Raw genomic sequence first — 22,281 nt, forward strand, 5'->3', positions numbered from 1 at the left:
TTCCAGATCACATTTTCCAATGACTAAATTTATTTAGTAATTGGAGAAATTAAGACTAGAAGATGTTAAGCAATCTGTGCTATGAAACTGTACTTAAAATAGAGTGTTAACCCTTTTACTTTATCTAGCTACTTGCAACACTAATAAGGCAATACACAATACAATGATATTAACCTGAGGACTAATTAGAGTAAATCTAAACTTAGAGTTTATGGTCTTATTTATCATTCTTCAGAAACTGCAGTGTTTTAAAAAAAAAATATTTTCCACTATGACTAGTTGTCCTGGTTTGGGACAAATTTGGAAGGGAACTTCCAAAGGGATGTTTCCCTAAAGGGCAGAATTCAGCAGCCCCTCCCCCCACCAGTTTGGGAGACAAAAATCTCCTTCAAGAAAAGTGGAAAAAACTGTTTATTTAACAAGAAAAGTACTCACAAACATGAAAAAATGAATAATATTAAACTATGGAACCTCTTGTTGCTCTGAAGAGATGGCAAATTCAGAGAGACTCCTTTTGTGGGATGTGGCTCGGTTCACTCAGTCTCTATCAGTCCCTCCTCAGCTGGAAAATGCAGCATCCTGGGCCCCAGGTGGGCCAGAGGCATGAGCTCCCAGTGTTCTTCTGGGTTTCAGTCCAGAGCAGGGCTGAACAGTTCCAAGAAAAAGAAAAGCCACAGTCTGGGGAACTTCTCTTCCTCAGCTACCTAAAAAAAAAAAGACGAAAAGCAAAGGAGAGTGTGACGGTGTTCAGAGGGGTTCTTGGATGAGGGAAGAGACGAGGATCTGACTCCATGTTTCAGAAGGCTTGATTTATTATTTTATTATATATATTACATTAAAACTATACTAAAAGAATAGAAGAAAAGGTTCTCATCAGAAGGCTAGCTTAATAATAGAATCGCAAAGAATGATAACAAAGGTTTGTGGCTTGGGCTCTGTGTCCAAGCCAGCTGGGCTGTGATTGGCCATTAATTGCAAACATCCAACATGGACCAATCACAGATCCACCTGTTGCATTCCACAGCAGCAGATAATCAATGTTTACATTTTGTTCCTGAGGCCTCTCAGCTTCTCAGGAGGAAAAATCCTAAGGAAAGGATTTTTCATGAAAGATGTCTGCGACAGGAGAGTTCTCTCCCACTCACTGTCTGTGCTGCAAACAATATGCACCAAGAGAGCTGAAGCTCTTATCTCTATGTTTTGAATACAGCTGCAGAAAAAATTCCACCGCTTTTCCTTCTCCCCCTCTTCGCTCTCGGATCTAGTTTTAAAGGTGCAGAACTTATTTCTGGGCTAAACAGAAGGATGGGGATACCAGCATCATAAAGTCACCCTAGAACACTGGTGTTTATTCTAATGTTTAAATTTATACTCCACAGATATGGATACAGATTATTTATTTATGGCTTGGTTCATGGATCTACAAGTTCATATAACTAGGAAGAGGGTCAAATAGAATTATATGTACTTTAGTAAAGAATCCTATTGTGCTGTTTTTACACGGTTTGGTTTTTGCTAGCGAAGGGGCCACAGACGTGGCTTCTGTGAAAAGCTGCTGAAAGCTTCCACCATGTCCAGCAGAGCCAATCCCTGATGGTTTTGACGATGGACATGCCACTGGCCAAAGCTGGGCAAATTAGACATGTTGGTAATGCTTCTGTGATAACATATTTAAGAAGAAAATCAAAACAAAGTAGGAGCAGAGTTTTTTCTAGTCAGAGAAGAGGATGAGGTGAGAACATGTGAGGGAAACAACATGGAAACACCAAGCCCATGGAGGTCCACGGGGGATGCAGAGATCCCCCACAGTCCATTGGGGAGGTGCTCATGCCTGAGCAGATGGATGCCTGGAGGAGGCTGTGGTCCAGAAGACCCAGTGGAGAATGGGGGCCCCTGCTCCCATGCTGGAGTAGCCTGTCCTTTGAGGACTGCACCCGTTGGAAGAGTGACCCACATTGCAGCAGTTTTGGGAGGACTGCTGCTCATGAGATTGAAGCCACGTTGGAGAAGTTCACAGAGAACTGTCTCCTGTGGGAGGGACCCCATGGTCTCACAGGGGAAGAACTTCTCTCCCTGAGCAGCAGAAGAAAACCTCAGGTGATGAACTGACCAAAACCCCCATGCCCCTGTCCCCCTGTGCTGTCGGTAAGGAGGGAGGGGTTGGGGGAAGAAAAGGTGTTTTAAGGGCTTACTTTACTTCTCATTATCCTCCTCTGATTTTGTTAGTAACAAATTCACTTTGTACCTTTAAGTTGAACCTGTTTTGCCCTTGAAGTGCTTTCTCTTGGTCCTTATCTCAACTCATGAACCCTTCATTAATTTTTTTCTTTCCTCTGCCCAGCTTTGGCAGGGGAGGGTGAGTGAGTGACTTTCATGGGTGCCTGGCCTTTGGCCAGTGTCAAACCATGACACCTATATATCTCTTCTTGGTGTAAATTAAGACCAAGACATAGTAAAATTTGACATCTCTATTCAGCATTCCAGTTTTGCAGTCAAGTAGAAAAATTATTAAAGAAAGGTCTCAAAAAATCAGGCCTGCTCTGTTAGATCAGTAGCTAGCTTGTCACTTCTAAGTGCAGCTAGCACTTTGCAAGTTCCCGTATGAAACCAATCCTGGTATGAATAGTTTGTTAACATAACCATCTATTCCAGGGTGAAAAACAACTAGCACCTGCATAAACATTAAATCTATCCCATGAGAATCATTGAAGAAAATATGTAAACAATTTAAGAATAGAGAGATTTGATGGCCAAGTAAAATACCTTTTACTAACCAATAGAGTAATTGGCAAGAAAGCTAGTAACCAATTGGAGTCACACATGAGGTCTGTAAAACTGTATAAAAATGAGTTATGTGAATAAAGAATGGGCTTTTCCTGCATGAAGAAAATGGAGTCTCGTGTGATTTATTCCAATATTTCAGAGGCCAAAAATATTTTGGGTTAACAGTTGCCTAACCTGCCAACAATGAGCATTAGTATCCTAATCTTTTTTTCCTTAATCTGATTTTGTTGCACGTCCAGGCTAGATGGTGACAGTGGGGGGGGGTGGGGGGTGACAGTCCCCCTCTTTCAGGGCTCCGCTGAATCCCAGCTACCAGTGGGGGCGCATCACAGAACAAAAAGGCACAGCATGGGCCTGGGTGGCACTGGGTTGCTTTATTTGATGGTAAACTCTCTGAGTCCGGGGTCTCAGGCAAAGGACTGGGGGCAAACAACAGCTTATAAACTGGGGGCGGTCTCAAGGGAGGATACAATGTACAGCTAATCAAGAAAACTGGGGGTGGAACACAAGTCAGAGAATACAAGGGAGAAAAACTGCTTGGGACAGGAGGGGCTAACAACTGGATGTGGGAGGAAGGGGTTTGAAACTTGGCAGGAAAGTTGCTAAGTAACAACAGATAAGACACCTGGCTCAGTTGAATAACAAAGGCAGGTCTGTGTCACTCTAAAAGCAGGGGGAGTAAAAGCCCAAAAAAACTACCAAACAACAAATCAAACAACAACCTGCAAAATAAAAACACACTGCAACATGATTTGTTTTATTTCCTGGCATGATATATTGAAAGATGTGCTTGTTTTCCAAGCAGGCAGGAGAAACTGAAACATCTGTGCTCAGCATTCTTGACAAGAATATACTGCACCTGTTATAAGTAGAAAAAGCTGCCATTTTTTTTAAAAGGTTGCAGAGTAAACAGGTTGGACCAGTTGATGCCAGGGTGGAGTTCTAACTGTTTGTTATTGTAATCACCAGTCGTTTTTGTTAACTATTTCTTTTGTCAGTACCACCCTGACTGCTGCCAGGTGGATGACCCTTCTCGGACAGTGAAAGGAGGGGACATGGGGGGGGGGGAACGGGGACATCGGAGGGCATGCAAATGACCTCGGAGCCAGCATGCCATGGGAAAGCCACCCCACCAAACTTACCAAAAGACCCCAAAACCAACGAGCCAACACAGAATTAAGAGCTCAAAGTGATGTCTGGACGTGAGGAACAAAGCCCAGAGCCTGCAGAGACACTGAGACCTTTTTTTGCCCCTTGCCCTAGCCAAGGAAGGACCTCAGCTAGAGGCAGGACCCTGGGAGTCAAACCAAAAAAGCGAACAAGGGATTTTTCCCGATGCTCTCGTGAGGATGGAATCCCCAGCTCTGCCCACAGACCAGTAGACAAAGCTGCACTCTTCCTCCTCCTCTGAGTCACTCCTGGGAGCAGCGGCAGCCTGAGCGCGGACCCGTCGATTCTCCCCCCAGAGCTGATCACTTTTAATAAAGGCATTAAAAAGGAGAAAAGTCTCCTGCCCGGGTTTATTTCAGCTGGGGCACTCATCCGAGATAGCCATGCCTGAAGAGGACACTAGGACCAGCCATCTTGGACCTCCAGGACAGCTGGCCATCAGGACCAGAGAAGATTGCCTTGGGACCAGTGACACAGAGGAGCGCTGGACTGGTGAGAAGTATCCGGTGGCAGGAGTAGGAGGCGAGCGAGTGTGTCTGAGTGGGACGAGGACTGGCAGCTCGGACCCTTGGAGTGAGTTTGGACCCCTAGTACCGTGGTTTCGGACTCCCGCGAGGGGGGCCAGCCGGGAACGGGGGGAAGCAAGTGGAATCAGCGTGAGTGAGTCGCCTCCTAAGGGGTAAAGAGGGCCCCCCTCTGGGCGTGCGGAGGAAATAGTGTATGAGTGGCACGCACCCCCAGAAGTCCTGACAGAGGGAAGTCAGGCAGATTGCAAGTCCCGAGAAGGATTCGGGCAAGCTCACAAGCCCTGTAGGCAAATTAAGTCCTGACAAAGGGGTCAGGCACAAATCCTGGCGAAGGAGGCCAGGGTTTGTTTTTAAGTCCTGAAACGGCAAGGCCTAACATTTGGAAAGTTAGGCAAACTCGAAATCAGGCAGTGGTTTTTCCTGACCAAGGGAGTCAGGCACGAATTCCAGCGAGGGAAGCCGGGGTCTCGTGTGATTAAGTCCTGATAGGTAAGTCCTAACATTTGGGAAGTTAGGCAAACGAGAGATCAGGCAGTGGTTTTTTGTAAAGTCCTGAGGGGTCAGGCAAATCTGAAGTGCGGTGGAGGAGGCTGGAACTCCTCAAATAGGATTTTTTCTTGAGATTAGCTGTCAGTACATTTTTTTGAGTAAAGGCACCTTTGTGATTTTTTTCTGTTGAGACCTGAAAAATGGGAGGATGTAATAGTAAGAAGAGAGGCGAGAGATTGAAGAATATACCCCCCCACAGTCCCTTAGGGTAAACTGCTAGAGAGATGGGATTCTATAGGGGCCATGGAGGGATTAGATAAGGTTAAGATGATTCACTACTGTGTAGAAGTCTGGCCAGAGTTAGATGTGCAAGGAGGATGGCCATGGTGTGGGACAAAGGATAAGTGGATGTGTCAACAACTGAGTCACTATCTGACAGCTCAAGGAGATACCGATCCTGAGCAACTATTAAATGCAGCTTGTTGGTTAAAGAGTGCTATTGGAGATGAAGGTGTGCGAATTTGTAAGGTGCAGAGGAAGAAAGAGGGGAATGAAGGAGGGGATGCCAGAGTAAGAGACAGTAGTAAAAGGTGGGACCCCTCTGGACTATTTGCCTCCTGATGCCCCTCCACCTTATAATCCTCTTCATCGGGCAACTCAAATGGCGGATCCGGCTCCTCCCCCAGCTGCCACCCCATTACCACCCCCTCTAAGTCCTTCTACCTCTTTTCCTTCCTCTATGGTAGACCTGGTATCTCCCCTGGTGTCCACTCCCTCACCACCCCCTTTGGCTCCTCCAGTTGCTTCTGCACCCCTACAAGTGCCTACTCCACCTCTTCTCCAGCTCCAATTAACATGCACCCAGGCTTCTCTCCCCCTCCTATTGCTGTCCCCTTGCCTCCTCCTAGTTGGGGCACAAATGCCTCCTTACCTGGCAAACTCTTATCACCAAATACAGCTGTTGACCTACAGAAAGTCCATGGTAATGCTAATACCCCTCAAATGAGCAGTTTTGGGTCGGAGGATGTGCCATACTGCCGTACCTGATCCAAGACCTCCAGGGTAGAAAGAGTTTTTCCCCTCAGAGAAGTTCCTATGGGAGTAGTAGTGGGAGGTGTTTGCTTTGTGAATGCTCCTCTAACGGCTTCTGAGGTGAGAGGACTCAAGAAAGAGTTAGGGAATTTAGTTGAGGACCCAGTGGGCATAACCAACCAAGTGGATCCATTCTTAGGTCCAAATATCTACACTTGGGGGGAGGTGAATTCCATTTTAAATATATTATTTTCCCCAGAAGAGGTCAGGATGATTAGAGCTGCTAGCATAAGAATTTGGGAGAAAGATAACCGTCCGAGACCCCAAGTGCCATCAGGTGAACAAAAATTGCCACTAACGGATCCCAATTGGAAGCCTAATCAGGAGGAAGGGAGGAGGGCCATGACAGAATATAGGTCTTTGATAATTCCAGGGATCAAAGAGTCAGTTCCCAAAGGAACTAATACCAAATTGGCATTCGAAGGTGCACAAGAGAAGGATGAAACTCCTGCTACTTGGCTTAATCGCCTAAAGCGGAACTTCCAATTGTACTCTAAAATAGACCCAGACACCCCAGAAGGTCAAGTGCTACTAAAGGTCCAATTTGTTACCAAATCTTGGCCTGATATACAGAGAAAACTGGAAAAGATTGAAGATTGGCAAGAGAAGGACATTAATGAGTTATTGAGAGAAGCATTGAAAGTGTATTTAAGGAGGGAAGAAGAAAGAGCAAAGGCCAAGGCTAGGATCATGGTTGCTGTAGCTAGAGAAAGTGTAGGGGCAAGCAAGGTAACAAAAGAGTGGTCAGGTCCACCACCAGGAGGAGGCACGGATAGGCCTCTTGTACTGTCAAGTACAAGAGGGATGGAGAGACCCCAAGTCCCTTTGAGTGAACGGCGCTGCTATTATTGTGGAGAAACTGGGTACGTTAGGAAGGTTTGTAAAAAGCTCAGTCTCGATGAGGCAATATCCAGGGAACAAGAAGCCTTAGAGAGGGTTCTTAGAGGCGACAATTAGGGGTGTCAGGGGCTTTACACTTTAGGGGACCCGATGCAACATCTAGAGGAGCCCTTGGTAAACTTTGAGGTGGGACCTCTAAATGAAGAATTCGAATTTTTGGTTGATACAGGAGCAGATAAGTCCTGTCTCAACAAAGTACCAGAAGGCATGGTAATCGGTAGAAAATTTTGTGAGGTATTAGGGGCTGAAGGGAAACCATTTAGACCCTCAGTGATTGAAGATATAAAAATAATTGGAAACTCAATACAGTGTAAAGCTAATTTTATTTACCTACGTAAACTAGAATAAGTTCGTTAGGAAGAGATTTACAGGTCCATTTGGGGGTTGGGATTTTCCCAAGAGAAGGGAGGATGGTAGTACAAATAATGAAGTTATCCCAAGGGGATGTCACAGAGATAAACCCCGAGGTATGGGCTGAAGGAGGAAAGCGGGGCCTATTAGACATCCCCCTGATAACAATAAAAATGCAAGATGATACGTCACCCATACGGGTTAAACAGTATCCGATTTCCCTAGAAGGAAAGAAGGGGCTTGCCATAGTTATTGAACAACTGTTGCAAGAGGGAATTTTGGAACCCTGTATGTCACCGCACAATACCCCTATACTGGCAGTTAAGAAAGATGAAGGGAAATATAGGCTGGTGCACGATCTGAGGGAGGTCAACAAAAGGACCATTGCTAGACATCCAGTTGTGCCCAACCCGTATAGTCTTCTAAGCCGAATTCCAAGAGAACATGCTTGGTTCACTGTTATAGATTTGAAGGATGCTTTCTGGGCGTGTCCTCTGGCAACAGAATGTAGAGATTGGTTTGCCTTTGAATGGGAGGACCCAAGTACAAAAAGGAGACAACAGCTAAGATGGACCCGATTACCGCAAGGGTTCACTGAGTCCCCCAACCTCTTTGGACAAGCCCTGGAAGGTTTGCTGGAACAGTTTGTTCCTGAAGAGGAAGTACAGGTTCTGCAATATGTTGATGACCTGATGGTGTCAGGGAAGAGAGAAGATCAGGTCAGAACAACTAGTATTAAGCTTTTAAATTTTTGGGGGGAAAAAGGACTAAAGGTTTCCCAAGAGAAGCTACAGTTTGTACAATCAGAAGTAACATACCTGGGGCACATAATAGGGGAGGGATATAAGAAGTTAAGCCCTGACAGAATTTCAGGTATTTTATCTCTCCCAGCTCCAAAAACAAAAAGAGATGTGAGAAAACTCCTGGGCCTGTTCGGATATTGCAAGTTATGGTTGGATCAATACACGCAAAGTGTAAAATTTGTATACAATAAGTTAGTAGCTCCAGATCCCATCATTTGGACAGCAGAAGATGATCAACAACTGGAAAGTTTAAAAGACAAGTTGTCTTCTGCCCCGGTCCTAAGCTTACCAGACCTCAGGAAGGGCTTTGATCTTTTTGTGAGTGTGGAAGGGGGTATAGCCTACGGTGTACTAACTCAAGAGTGGGGACGATGCAGGAAACCCGTGGCTTACATCTCCAAATTGTTAGATCCAGTGGCTAGAGGCTGGCCAGTTTGTATACAGGCAGTAGCAGCAACTGCTATCCTGATAGAGGAGACCCAAAAATTGACCTTACAAGGAAAAATTAAAGTACACACTCCTCACGATCTTAAAACAGTGCTGAAACAGAGAGCTCAGCAGTGGCTAACCAATGCAAGAATATTAAAATATGAAATAATACTAATGAATACGGATGATTTAGAATTCATCACATCAAATGCCCTCAATCCAGCACAATTCCTTATGTGAGAGCCTATAGAAAATTTAGAACATAATTGTCTTGAATTGATTAACCTTCAAACAAAAGTAAGAGAAGATTTAGAAGATCAGCCTCTAGCAACTGGAAGAATCTTGTTCATAGATGGCTCTTCGAGGGTAGTAGATGGAAAAAGAGCTTCAGGTTATGCCATCATAGATGGAGAAACTTTACAAATTAAAGAAAAAGGGAAATTACCCCCAAACTGGTCAGCCCAAAGTTGTGAAATATATGCCCTGAAAAGAGGATTAGACTTACTGGAGGAAGACTGGGGAACTATTTATACAGATTCCCAATATGCATTTTGGATAGTTCACACATTTGGGAAAATATGGGAGGAGCGTGGATATCTAAGCTCAAAACGAAAAAGCTTAGCCCATGAGAACCTGGTCAAGTCCGTATTAGAATCTTTACAGAAACCAACAGAAATAGCAGTAGTCCATATAAAAGGGCACCAAAAAGGAGACAATCTTGAAGTTACAGGAAACCGACTGGCTGATCAGACAGCAAAGGAAGCAGCTTTAGAACCCGGAGATCCAGTGAAACTTTTAAAGCAAAAACCACACCTGAGGGGGGAGAAAGAAGAGAAGAACCCATATTTACTGAAAAAGAATTGGAAGTTATAAAAGAATTAAAGTTACACCAAGGGCAACGAGGGGAGTGGTTAACCTCGGATAGACGGGTGTTTTTAAACAAAGCACTTGCCCGAACAGTGCTAGCAGAACTAAATTGACCCACTGGGGAGTCCAAGGATTATGTGATCATTTCTTAAGAAACAACCTATGCATAGGTGTATATAGCCTGGCAAAAGCAATTACAAAAGGGTGTTTAATTTGTCAAAAATAAACCAGAAAGTTATGAAAAAGGTAGCACCCAGAGGGAGGGAATTAGCCCTAAGACCTTTCCAGAGCATACAGACAGATTTCACTGAGATGCCCCCAGTGGAGGGATACAAATATTTACTGGTTATAGTAGATCATCCCTCCCATTGGGTGGAAGCCTTCCCGACTAAAAGGGAAACAGCCCAAGTTGTGGCAAGAATAATCCTAGAGAACATTATCCCCAGATATGGAATAGTGAACACCATAGACTCAGACCGGGGTCCACATTTTGTGGCCCGAACATTGCAAAATATAATCAAAACTTTAGGAATGGAATGGAAATTACATACTCCGTGGCACCCCCAGAGTTCTGGGAGGGTAGAGCGGATGAACAAAACTCTCAAAAATGTATTGACTAAATTGAACAAAGAAACAAAAATGAATTGGCTAAAGTGTTTGCCCCTAGCGCTTTTGCGCATCAGAACAAGACCCTGGTCTGATATAGGGATTTCACCCTATGAAATGATGTTTGGACTGCCATTTTTGTTAACACCCTATAGCACAGGAGACTATTTAGAAGAAGCTACCAGAAAATATTTAGAAGTCATTGGAAGAACCCTGGAAGGACTTAGAAGAAGGGGATACCTCCCCCAAACTTCCCCTCTGGACACAAAAGTACATAACATCAACCCAGGAGATTGGGTTTTGATAAAATCCTGGAATAGTGGACCATTAATGCCTAAATTTGAAGGCCCCTTTCAGGTACTCCTCATCACTAATTCAGCTGTGCAGACCAGAGAAAAGGGTTGGACCCACATCACAAGAATAAAAGGACCAATCTCACCCCCAGGCACTGGACAGGACTCAACATCAGTTTCTCCCTCTGGCATTGGGCCAGAGTCCACACCACTCTCACCCCCTAACTCAAGACAAGATTCAACCACATCACGAGTTAATTCACCTGAGTATACCATTATAAGAGGACCAAGAGACTTAAAGTTGACTCTCAAAAGGAAGAGCCTAAAAGACTGATGAACTGAATAAGAAAAGAGTTTGGTATTAGAACCATACCATATCTTAAAGTGTTATAAGACAGTTATGTGTTTAAAATAAGTTTGTAAAAAGTTAAAGACTGTTAATAAGTAATTCTGGTTATGTTCCTCCAATTTAGTTCCAAAGACTCCAGGTTAATCCTCTACAGAGCACTCCCCTAGGAGAAACCAAAATTAGTAAGGAATGGACCAAGAGAGGTTTAACCAGAGAAGCGGGTAGAGAGGACTCTAAAGAGCTTGGAAGCTTCTTCTCAGTAAAGTCCCCAAGAGGCAAGTCCAGGTGGGCAGGTCGTGCAAGATGACCCATACCGGACTCTTGGGAAGGGTAGTAATGATGGCTTTAATTGCTGGTGGTGCTCTGGGGAGCCCAAAAGAGCCGTGCAGTAAGTGCTACCAACCCCTCTACGAGGAGGAAGAAGTGAGCTCCTTGTCGAGAGTCCACACCAATTCTAACCCTAATTGTGTTAACCTCTCCCAATTGGTCCTTTGTCAAGAAGATAAGAGAATGTATTGGATAGCCCAGAATACTGCCACTTTTAGGCAGCAACTCCTGGGAGAGTGTCCTGTAGGAGAAGCCCGGTTGTGCTTTGAATGTGATGCTACTTAAGCAAGCCTGGCAAATCTAGTCAAAGAGAAAGAGATAGTAAAAGCAATAAGAAAACAAGACCATTTAGAGATACCCCGAGGTAAGAACCTATTCATAGATTTGGTGATAAAAGTTAGCCACGAACTAAATTTAACTGATTGTCCAGTTTGTACCCAGATGACCGAAATTTGGCCACAGGAAAAGATTAATCTAAGGCTATTAGAAATCTTAAATTGGATACAGAGTAACTCAGCATTTAGTATTAAGGGGTACAATAGGCCAGTGAAAAGAATGGTTTGTAAAGGTATTTAGCAGTAAAGAACTCCGCTACCCAGTGGATTCCAAGAGATCCAAATAGATTTTGGTCTGTTGAAAGGAAAGAAAAAAACAAGTGTATCTACCATGAAGCATATGAATTTTATGAGTTTACTGAAGAAGGGATAAACCCCTTTTGGGGAATGAAAGACATTTCTAAATATTGGGAATGTCCAGCAGAACCTAAGAACACATTTTGGGGGGCCCCTAAACACCTGTTTTTGATCTATAGTACTATAGCATACACTAAATTGCCGAGAAGCTGGTCTGGCAGCTGCACTGCTAGAATGATAAAACCAGCTTCCTTCTTATTACCCAAAGAAACTGGATCAAGTTTAGGAGTTCCTATATACAATGATTTAAGAGAAACCAAACAGAAGAGGCAAAATGCAATAGAAATTGGGAGAATACAAAATTATAAGAGCCAGGTTTGGACCCCAAGAAAAATTATCAAGACTTATGGCCCAGCCACCTGGGCTCAAGATAGGTCCTGGCGTTATCGGACCCTGATATCTATGTTAAACAGAATCATCAGGCTTCAGGCAGTATTAGAGATGAAGAGAGAAATCATAGGAAACCTCTCAAACGAAATAAAAAAACTAGCATATGTAAGTAATCAAGAACGGACTCCTACACTTGATTCCAGTTGGTGGGATAACCTATGGACTTTCAAAAGAGATTGGTGGAAAAAAGTAGCTTTCTTCACTGTGTGTACACTTGCTGGTTTGCTCTTTTTACCATGCTTACTTCCCTGCTTCATTAAAATGGTAGTATCTGCCGGGCAGACCAACCCTAAAGATCTCTAAAAAAGTTAACCTGAAAAAACCAGGAAAGGTAACAAAGTTAAGTAACCATGATTACCAGAGTGTTCAAGAAATTTATAATCAATACAAAAAAATTAAGGAAATTCTATGCTCATGAGTCAGAAATTGCAAGTTGATGTGAGCTTAAGTTTAAGCCCTATCAAAGAAAAAGAGGGGGGACTGTTACTGCTGCCAGGTGGATGACCCTTCTCGGACAGTGAAAGGAGGGGACATCGGGGGGGGGGGAACGGGGACATCGGAGGGCATGCAAATGACCTCGGAGCCAGCATGCCACGGGAAAGCCACCCCACCAAACTTACCAAAAGACCCCAAAACCAACGAGCCAACACAGAATTAAGAGATCAAAGTGATGTCTGGACGTGAGGAACAAAGCCCAGAGCCTGCAGAGACACTGAGACCTTTTTTTGCCCCTTGCCCTAGCCAAGGAAGGACCTCAGCTAGAGGCAGGACCCTGGGAGTCAAACCAAAAAAGCGAACAAGGGATTTTTCCCGATGCTCTCGTGAGGATGGAATCCCCAGCTCTGCCCACAGACCAGTAGACAAAGCTGCACTCTTCCTCCTCCTCTGAGTCACTCCTGGGAGCAGCAGCAGCCTGAGCGTGGACCCGTCGATTCTCCCCCCAGAGCTGATCACTTTTAATAAAGGCATTAAAAAGGAGAAAAGTCTCCTGCCCATGTTTATTTCACACCTTTCTCATGGAGGATCATTACCTTCATGCCTTCCAGTACCACAACCAGCAGATGTTTCCTTTCACAGTACTGCCACAGATGTTGTACTTGTTCTGCTTGCCAGTGATTAATTGGTAAAGGACGTTAAAACCTGAAGCTCAAACCACCAGCTGTCAGAACTACTGAGTGCACAGCTTCTAGTTCAGGGACAGGTTAAAGTAAAAGGACAGAGTACAAATATGCAATTTCTCAGACTCAGAAACTTTGCAGAAACAGCAGCTCCCCATAGAAACACAGAAAATCCACATTGATAGAAAGGCAGATCACAAGAAAGTCTGTAACAATTACTATGCACACACATTTTAAAATCTGGATGTCTGTAGGTTATTCCACACTTCATTTACATGAAGCACAGTATGCCTAAGAGATCAATCAGTAGTTCAAGGAATGTTTTCTCAATGCTTTCTGTGAATCCTTGAAAAGTCAAAGCTATTAAAAAAAAAGCTGTTTACCTTACAACATCCCTAGCATTTGTGCTTAATACACTCATTACTATGCATGTAAAATATAGAAATGCTGCCACACAGGTATACTTCTGGCAAATGTCAGTTTACAGCCAAAGAAAAGATCAGAGCACATAAAGGACAATATAATTATGTCTCATCCCTTTGAAAAACAGAATCGTCAACTTGAAAACTGCTCCATCTCTCTCTACCTGAATATTGAAGCCAACTCTCCCATGACTTTATCTTGCATAATTACAAAGATCAATAGATATTCCACATTTTCAATATACTGCCTTCTTGACTAGAACTGGGAAGTCAAGTTATACATGGAAATTAGGGAAAATCCTGAAAGGGTGTCTCCTTTAAATAGAGGAAGGTTTCAGCAGCCTCTCTCCCACAGGTCTGAAAGGAATTTCTTGGAGGAAAGTGAAAAAACATGTTTATTTAACAAGCAGAGTGCATGCAGGCACAGGAAAAAAGAATGAATCATATTAGATAATAAACCTTCTCACTGTGGAGAAAGCTGGTGGATTTTTAGAGTCCTGCTTGGCTTCTCCCAAGGTTCAAAGCCGGGATGCAGCATCCCTGAAGCCTCCCCCTGATAGGCAGCTGTGTTGGGGTCACAGTGATGGTCTGGTTTTTCAGACCAGAGCAAAGATGAGCAGTTCCAGAAACAGCAGCCACAGTCCTGGGAAAAATTCTTGCCTCAGTGTCCTAGGGTGACTTTATGATGCTTGTATCCCCAGTCGTGTGTTCTGTTTATGCTGGATATTCTATTCTGTGCCTTCAAAACTGGCTCTCAGAGAGAAGGCGGGGAAAAAAAGCACAGAGTTGTTGTTATTAGCCTCACTCACTCCTCCACATTCAGCTGGACTGTTGATGTCTGGGCATGGACGGGGCAGAATACCATGCTCCTTTTGCTCCATTTGCTCCTTTTGCTTTTTAGTTAGTTAGTTTAGCTAGCTGAGACAGTCCGAGCTTTCCCTGGACTGTTTTTCTTTACCTCTTCTTGGAACCATTCAAACCTGCTCCAGACCGGGACCTGGGGAAACACCAAGAACACTTTGCAGCCTGCCGGGGCCCACTCTGCAGCCTTTTCCAGCACTGGAGGGAATGATAACAGAATGACCACTCACTGCAGAGACTCTCTGAATTTGTCATCTCTTCAGAGCAGTGAATGAGTTTTGTCATATGGTATTGTTCATTCTGTGTGCTGGGGAGTGCTTTGCCTGTTAAATAAACAGGTTCTTTCTACTTCTCTCTGAGGAATCCTTCCCAAACCAGTTGGGGGGAGGGGCCATGTTGGTTTGCTTTCTGGAGGGGCCCCCTTTGGAGGTTTTCTCCCAAATTTGCACTAAAGCAGGACACTCGGCTAACAAACAAGAAGCTAGCTAAAAGTAATGACACAATTCTCCTGTCCACACAGCAGAGAGAACCAGGGCAGTCTGTGAGAACTGAACACAAACTTCGTGCCAAGGAATTCCCTCGGCTTCCCCTGCTTCAAGCTTAAAGTTACAGAACCCATGTCTGGGCATAAAGCAGATGATAGGGAATACAGTATCATAATATCACCCCAGGACATTCCACCCCTTATTCCCTATCGTCAGGTTAGTGCCCAAACTGATATATTCCAACTCTACACGCACACATTCATACATACATACATACATATATATCCATATAGCTATACACAGATAGTGGCAGTGACATTCAGCAAACAGTGGTATTTATATGTGATTCTTACTCAACATCAAATCTCCCTGTGGTACACAATGTGTTTCTCCATCTCTCTGCATTATCGACCATGTGTAACCTGGTCCCTGAGCAAAGACAGCTTCATGGATGGGTTTGTGTTTTTTGAGGCAGAATTAATTCAAATAGTCTTTTTTAACAGTCCTCTGACATGTACTACTGGGACTTTGTCTTCATCTACCATATGCAGGGGTTCAGATTGGGTAGGACCTGCTCGGTTGGTGGAACCTCGGGTGTTAAGCAACCAGGTAGTTTTTGCTAAATGCAGCTCCTAATTTTTGAAAGAACCCCCTCCCAGTGCCTTCAAGGTAGTTTTTAACAATCTATTGTACCGCTCTACTTTGCCTGCAGCTGGTGCATGGTAAAGAATATGGTATACCTATTCGATGCCATGTTCTCTAGCCCAGGTGTTTTTAAGGCTATTCTTGAAATGAGTCCCATTGTTTGACTCAGTTCTCTCAAGAGTACTATGCCTCCACAGGACTTGTTTTTCAAGCCCCAGGATGGTGTTCTGAGCAGTAGCATGAGGCACAGGGTAGGTTTCCAGCCATCCAGTGATGGCTTCTACTACTGGGAGCACGTAGCACTTGCCTTGGTGGGTTTGAGACAGTGTGATATTATAATCAATCTGCCAGGCCTCCCCATATTTATATTTGGACCACCACCTACCATACTACAGGGGTTTCACCCACTTGGCCTGCTTGATTGCAGCATACGTCTCATAATCATGGATAATTTGGGAGATATTGTCCATGGTTAGATCTACCCCTTGGTCTTGTGTCCACTTACAGGTAACATTTCTGCCTTGATGGCCTGAGGTGTCATGGGTTCATTGAGCTAGGAACAACTCTCCCTTGTGTTGCCAATCCAAGTCTATCTGTGACACCTCTATTTTTGCAGCCTAATCTACTTGCTTGTTGTTTTGGTGCTCTTCATTAGCCCAACTCATGGGGACATGGGCATCTACATGGCAGACCTTCACAGGGAGTTTTCCTACCTCGGCAGTGATATTTTTCTACTCTTCAGCAGCCCAGATTGGTTTTCCCTTGCATTGCCAATTAACCTTTTTCTACTTTTTCAAACAACCCCACAGAGATTTGGCTACCATCGATGAATCAGTGTAGAAGTAGAGCTTTGGCCGCTTCTCTCTATCAGCAATGTCCAAGGCCAGCTGAACAGCTGTGAGTTCAGCAAGCTGGCTTGATCCACCTTCTCTTTCAGTAGCTTCTGTGACCTGTCGTATTGGGCTCCATACGGCTGCTTTCCATTTTCATTTCATCTCTAGGATGCAACAGGAACTATCAGTGAAAAGAGCATAGCGTGATTATTCTGCTGGCAGTTGTTTGTATGGTGGAGCTTTTTCAGCCCATGTCACTTATTCTTGCATTTCTTCATCAATGAGAACAAACTTTTCACCTTCAGGCCAATTTGTAATTATTTCCAAGATCCCAGAGTGTCACCCTGTTTTTTTAAGATTTTCTAAGCCTTCTGATGTTGACATTCTTGTAGTGAATTTTCTCACACACTTTCTGTAAATAACTCATTGTTTTGCATTCCTTTATGGAGGAGGAGAGAGTTGATGGACTGTTGGTTTAACCAGTGGCATTGGAGAGGTGCCACTGTCACCCTCCAATCCACTGTCACTTTTGGAAAACTATAAATGTTGGAGTCAGAAAATAAACGGCCCTTTTTTTCTCTTTCACCTTGAGAACGGTGTGAGCGTGTGTTCTTTTGTGTCCTATAGCGACATCTGGTGACCCCGACGTGTGTATTGCAGCAGATTGCGGTGAGGTTTCCCCCCCCCTCTCTTTGGTGCTCTTCCTGCGGTTCTTAGGGTAATGGCAAGTGCTGTGGGTTTTGAGGAGGATCTCCTCCTTTTGGATCTTTGGAGGGGGGTCCTGGAGTGGAAACAGATTTCTGTTTCCTGGGATGATTTTGAGAGGTTGTTTCTGTGGGCCCGGGAGCGAGGGTTTCTTTCGGGTCCTGAGAAGGTGTTCTCCAGGGAGGAGCGGTCTCGAGTGGGGACCCGCCTCATGGAGGCCCTTTTTGACGATTGCACTCTAGAGGCGGGACCGCTGCTGGTGCAGTGGAAGAGATGTGTGGAGCTTTGGGAGGGGTCTGGTTCTTGTACCCCTCGGAGTTCCCAGGGAAGCTCTTCTGTCTCGGACGTGGAGGAGGGGGAGTTTGAGTTTTTGTCCGATGTGGAGTCCCCCTCCCCGCCTCCGGATGGTGTGCTGGGGGGCGAAGCCCCGTGGGTTTCTGGGGGCTCTGTGGATTCGGCGGGCCGTCCTCGTCCTGCTTCGCCCTGCGTGGGCGGTGGGGTGGGGGACGGGTTGCCTTTTCTTTGTGCCTTTCCGGTTTTTGAGGGCCAGCCTCCGCCTCGGCTTGAGTCTGGTTCGGTGACGACCTGGTGTCCGAATTGCGGTGTTTCCAAGAAGTTCCCCCTGGCCACGGCGGGGGCGGGGTCGCCTGCCTCTGAGCCGGGCTCCTCGGCGGGGGGGACAACTTCGCCCGTCCCTGGGCCTGTGCAGCCTGCTGGGCATGCGCAGTCAGTGGAAGCACCCGGGGGCGGGGCGTCGGTCGGCGTTCTGTCCGGCCCCGCTCCGGTAGGCGGGCAGCCTGCCCCTCTCTGCTCGGTGGGGGCGGTACCCGCTGGGCAGTCTTGTGGTTTGTGACGGACCCTCATAGGGGGCTTTCCGGGCTCCCTGGTGCCGTCCCGCAGTGACGCAGCTGTGCGGACTGCGCCTCTCTCGGCATCCCGTCCCTCCCCTGTGTCGGGAGCCAGGGGCCCCACGCCGGTCTCGTCCCGGCCCGCGCCGGATTTGTGGGCCGCACCGGTACCTGCGTCCGCCGGGGCGCCCCCTGCTGGAGCTGTAGCGCGACAGGGCACTGGGGTGTTTACCTTTAGCGCACCTGTTGACACGGCCGGCGGGAGGCCGGTGGGTGCCTGGGGCCACGACACTTCCTCGTCGAATTTGTGGACGCTTCCCGCATGTCAGGTGACCGTGCGTCCCAGGGACCCCGAGCGCTTTTGGTGAGAGGCGGAAACCAAGACTGACGAGATGAATGAGCCTGTTTCCTCGCGGCACCTGCAGGGTCGCGAGGTGGGCTCCTTTGGCTCTGCCAGTGCTGCGGGGGGCCCAGGGCCGAGTGGTGTTGGCCTGGCTCCCAGGCAATCTTTGTCTTTTGTCCCTGTTAGGCCTGAGGACTGGGGTGTGTCAGGTGCGGTGGCTTTGCCAGGGGATCCTCAGGTTTTCCCTGTGCTCAGGGGTGTTGCTCATAACACCCATGAACCCCTTTCATATAAGCTGGAGAGGGAGCTCCGTGAGGCAGTTGCTCAGCATGGTTTGGGGTCCGCTGAGGTTATGCAGACTCTCCGGAGGGTTGATTCGGATATGCGGACGCCTTACGATCTCCGTCGTGTGGCACGTTCTCTTTTTGACCCTGTGCAATATTATGTTTTTGAGACCAAGTGGGCTCGTTTGGCGGCCGAAGCGGTGGTGCAGAATGCTGCGCTGGGGCCGCAGGACCCCAGGCGTGGGGTTGTCGCTGACATGCTGCTGGGAACAGGGCTTTATGAGAATGTTCAAGGGCAGGTTGGATTTGATCCCCTTGTGCTTGAAAAGTGCCACTCGCTGGGCATGGCTGCGATTGTTCAGACCCTGGAAATGGCTGCTCCGAGGCCGCCGTTCCCGACCATTGTCCAGGGGGATGACGAGCCTTTCATGACATTCGCGGAAAGGCTGATTGCATCCGTGGAGAGGCAGGTGCCTGATCCTGTGGCAAGGAGCGTTACGATTACAAACCTTGTCAAGTGCAATTGCAATGCTGCTTGTAGGAAAGTCATAGTGGCTCTGCCTGGTGATCCTACTGTCTCTGAGATGGCGGAGGCCTGTGCGGACATTGTTCCCCCTGGATCGGAAGTTGGCTGCCGTGGCTGCCGCTGTGCAGCCGGTTTGGGCGGCGCCGCAGGGCAAGCGGCCGCAGCGGGGGATTGCTCAGGGTAGCAAGAAGCAGGGGAAGAAAGCGCAGAAGGTGAAGTTCCCCATGTTCTTGTGTGGTCGGTGTGGTAGGCCGAATCATATGTCCGATGTGTGCAAGGCGACTGTTCATGCTAATGGCCAAGCTTTGCCAGGCTCGGGAAACGGCAAGCGGAGCGCGCAGGGGGGACGCGTGCGGACACAAGCTTCTCTCCAGACGCCGGTGCCGATGGAGGTCTCCTTTGCCGGCTTACAGCCAGCACCCGTGGATCAGCAGGAGTGGATGTCTGCACCGCAGCAACAGTTGTGTTAGAGTCTTCTGAGATACGCAAGGTTCCCCTGGATGCCTTTGGTCCCTTGGGTGGGGGCATGAGTGCTCTCCTGATGGGGAGGTCTAGTGCCACCCTTCAGGGCATCATTGTGCACCTGGGGCTCATCGATGCGGATTTCACAGGGCAGATTTGTGCCATAGTCTCCACACCCACCCCCCCATCACGATCCCGAAAGGGACGCGGCTTGCTCAACTTGTGCCTTTCAAGTCCTCTGTTTGCAGGTCAGCTGACCAGTCGCGTGGAGCTGGTGGTTTTGGCTCCACTGGGCCGCCTCAAGTTCACTGGACTGCTGTCCTGACCAAGGACCGTCCCGAGATGCTGTGCACCCTGTCTGTTCCTGGTGCGACGCCGCCGGAAGTCCACGTCCGCGGGCTTCTCGACAGCGGTGCTGACGTCACGGTTCTCTCCCTTGTGACCTGGCCCCCAGAGTGGCCCTTGGATCCGGTGGGGACATCTGTCGCTGGCCTGGGAGGGACGGCGCAATGTTACGTGAGCCAACGGCCCGTGCTGGTCACGAACCCAGAGGGACAGACGGCCTGGGTTAGGCCTCATGTTACTTCTACTCCTGCCAACCTTTGGGGGAGGGATGTTCTGTCTGCTTGGGGGGTGCGCATTGGGACGGATTTTTGATGGGGGCCACTGCAGTGAAGGGCGCAGAGTGTCCGACGCCTCCTATACGGTGGCTGGTGGACAAACCTGTCTGGGAGAACCAGTGGCCCCTCCCTCAAGAGAAGTTGAATGCCCTTCGGAATCTGGTGCAGGAGCAGTTGGACCAGGGTCATCTGGAGCCTTCCACCAGCCCCTGGAACACCCCTGTCTTCTGCATCAAAAAGAAATCTGGGAAATGGAGGTTGTTGCAAGCCCTCCGAAAGGTCAATGCCATGATGGAAAGCATGGGAACTTTGCAGGCGGGCATGCCATCGCCTACCATGCTTCCCGCAGACTGGCCGGTCCTCATTGTGGATCTGAAGGATTGTTTCTTTACAATTCCTTTGCATCCCGATGACAGACCAAAGTTTGCCTTCTCAGTGCCAGCAATTAACGAGGCTGAGCCTGCACAGAGATACCAATGGAGGACATTGCCTCAGGGCATGCGCAATTCTCCTGCCATATGCCAGTGGTATGTGGCCCGTGCCTTGTCTGGAGTTCGCAGGCAGTTTCCTGATGCGCGTCTGTATCATTATATGGACGACATTTTGGTGGCCACGTCCACCCAGGATGAGCTGCTGAGGATTCAGCCTCGGTTGCTTGATGCTTTGCATGCTCAGGGACTGCAGGTGGCTCCGGAGAAGGTCCAACAGCAACCACCTTGGATGTATTTGGGGGTCAAAATTCTGGAACGGACGATCCGTCACCAGGAGGTGCAATTTGTGCATCCTGTGAGGACACTGAATGATGTTCAGAAATTGGTAGGTGTCATCACTTGGTTGCGTCCGTATTTGGGAGTAACCAATGGGCAGTTGTCTCCTCTGTATGATTTGTTGAAAGGAGACGCCGATCTAAAATCATCTCGCACGCTGACCCCTGAGGCGCATAAGGTGTTGGAGGTGGTTCAGCTGTTTCAGCTTGCCAAGTTTATCGCATTGATCTCTCCGTTGATGTCACTGTGTTCGTCACCACTCCAGATTCGTATCCCACGGGTATCATTGGCCAGTGGAGTGACAATTGGTCTGATTCCTTGCACATTTTGGAATGGGTCTTCCTGCCCCATCAGCCGCAGAAGACAGCAACTGCGTTGTTTGAATTGATCGCTCGCTTGATAATCAAATGCCGGCAACGGTGTTTGCAATTGATGGGTGCGGGTCCTGCAAAGATCATACTCCCGGTGCAACGGGAGGATTTTGACTGGAGCTTTGCAAACAGTGTGTCCCTGCAGAGTGCTCTGGAAAATTTCTCCGGGCAGATCATTTATCATCTGCCCAGCCATAGGCTACTGCATATGGCAAAATCCACAAAAATCTCTTTGCGGCCCAAAAATAGCCAGGAGCCCGTGCAAGGACCCACCGTCTTCACTGATGGTTCAGGGAGGACTGGGAAGGCCATTGTTACCTGGAGGGATGGATCTGAGTGGCAGGTTCTGGAAGGCCATGAGGATGGGTCAGCCCAATTGGTTGAACTGAGGGCTGCTGTCATGGCATTTGAGAGATTCTCCCAGGAGCCTTTCAACTTGGTCACGGATTCCGCCTATGTGGATGATATCGGACAGCGGTTGGGTCACTCGGTCTTGAAGGAGGTCAGTAATCCTGCCTTGTTTCACTTACTGAAGACCTTGTGGTGTGCCATTCAGGCCCGGGTTCATCCATTCTATGTTCTGCATGTGAGGAGTCACACCAATTTGCCGGGCTTTATAGTGGAAGGTAACGCGAGGGCTGACAAGCTGGCTAACCCAGCGTGGGTAGCGCCTCAGCCTGATACACTCGCACAGGCCAAGGCATCACATGGGTTTTTCCACCAAAACGCACATACCCTGCAGAAGCAGTTTCAGCTGACGCCAACTGAGGCTCGTGACATTGTTGAATCATGTGATGACTGCCATGCACTTGCTCCGCCTTTGCCAGCAGGGGTAAACCCCAGAGGCCTTAGGGCCTTGGAGCTTTGGCAGACCGATGTCACCCTGGTTGCCGAGTTTGGCCGGCTCAAGTATGTGCATGTC

Source organism: Molothrus aeneus, chromosome W, assembly GCF_037042795.1.
Source record: "Molothrus aeneus isolate 106 chromosome W, BPBGC_Maene_1.0, whole genome shotgun sequence".
Classification (NCBI taxonomy): domain Eukaryota; kingdom Metazoa; phylum Chordata; class Aves; order Passeriformes; family Icteridae; genus Molothrus; species Molothrus aeneus.